At 64.0% G+C, this 1,490-nt stretch overlaps 1 protein-coding gene across 1 annotated transcript in view; it reads left to right on the top strand.

The window, feature by feature from the left end:
* MPPED2 (metallophosphoesterase domain containing 2) overlaps positions 1-1,490 on the top strand; it is a 94,028-nt gene that overhangs the window by 761 nt on the left and 91,777 nt on the right. The gene's annotated exons all lie outside the window — the stretch shown is intronic.

Here is a 1,490-nt window from a genome sequence, read left to right as displayed (position 1 = left end):
GGCGGGGCCGGGAGGGTAGGCCGGGGAGCATTGTGCTGGCTGGGGCCAGCGGGCGGGCGGCAGCCGGCGGGCACAGAGCCCAGCAGCCCGGCGGGCGCGGGGATGGGGACCGGGCGTGCGGGCAAAGGGGGGGACACACCGCAAAAAGTGATTAGGGACAGGCGGGCTGCTTCGGCGTTCCCCGCCGGAGTTGCCCCTCGCCCTTTCGCCGGCAGAGCAGCCGCTCTGAAACGCTGATCCCGGAGGCCTCAGACGCTCGGAACCCTCGGAGGGGCTGAGGGGCGCACTGCGGGGCGGGGGTCGGCACCGCCGGAATAAAACCGGCGGGCATCGCCCCCCCCCTCACCCGCGGCTACCGTGCAGTTCATCGCATCCCTCCCCCGAGCATCCTCCCCCCGCCACCATTGGGGTCCGTGGCAGCTGCGGGGGACGAGGGCGACGCGAACTTTGTGCGGCGCGGCACGTAGGGCGCGGAGCGGGCAGAAATGCCCCCCGGTGCCGCGGGGCGGGGGCACGGCAGGGCAGGGCAGGGCAGGGCAGGGGGCGCGGGGCGGGGGCTGCGGCACACGCCGGGACGGGGCCGAGCCGGAGCCATTGGCCACCCGGAGCCATCAATCACCGGGGGGCGAGCCCGGAGCCCCGCGGGGCCGCGGCCGGGGCGGCCCGGGAGCCGGCGGAGGTGGGGGAGCGGCGGGGAGCGCAGGTACCGGGGGTCGGCGGCGGGGAAAACGGGGAGGGGGAGAGTCGGGATCCGGCCCCTCCGCCGTCTCTACGGGACTCGGTGGGTAGCCGGAGCCCGGAGTTGTCCGCCAAGTGCGGCGCAGCATCGCGGGGGCTGTGGGGCCGCTGGCGGAGCTCCGGTGCCCGCACCGTGTCGGTGTCACCGCGCCGGGATAGCGGATGGATGGATGGATCCACACAAGGTGTTGACACCGGATTAACCCTTGCCGGCTCCTGCCTTTCAGCCCGAAGCAAATTTTTGAAATTCAGATGAGGAAGGCGTAAATATTTTATTTGGGGGAATGGGTTTTTGGCGTGGCCGCGTGTGGATGTGCGTAGGTAAAGCTGGTGTGAGATTACACTAAAACTGACTCACCTGTGCTGATTTCGTGGCGGGTTTTTGACAGGGCAGCTGTGTGAGATTTACAATCAGCTGCACCTGAGTTTGGGTCAGCCCTGTCCCCAAAAAGTGCCGGTTTATAGCTGTGAGCAGATGTGTAAAATAGCACATCTCCTGTCAGGCTGCCGGTGCAAATCCACGCTGGAAAAGGATAACAGCCTATATTTGGGGACGTGCAACATGCTGAAAAATCAGCATTTAGGTTTTTAATGTAGTTATTCTTACTTGAGACTGCCTCGAAAGGCGTGGAAGATACTACACGTTGTTTTACCTGATAGATGGGAAAATAATGCAACTTTTTCTTTTTTTTTTTGTACTCCTGTGTGTAACCTTCAAGTAGTGCTCGTAGTTGGAGAAAGAAGAATGGTAA

This window comes from Malurus melanocephalus, unplaced genomic scaffold, assembly GCF_030028575.1.
Source record: "Malurus melanocephalus ecotype Western Australia unplaced genomic scaffold, MMel_1.1 scaffold_768, whole genome shotgun sequence".
Lineage (NCBI taxonomy): Eukaryota > Metazoa > Chordata > Aves > Passeriformes > Maluridae > Malurus > Malurus melanocephalus.
The sequence above is the reverse complement of the archived record's forward strand: the minus strand, read 5'-3'. Positions and strand labels throughout refer to the sequence as shown.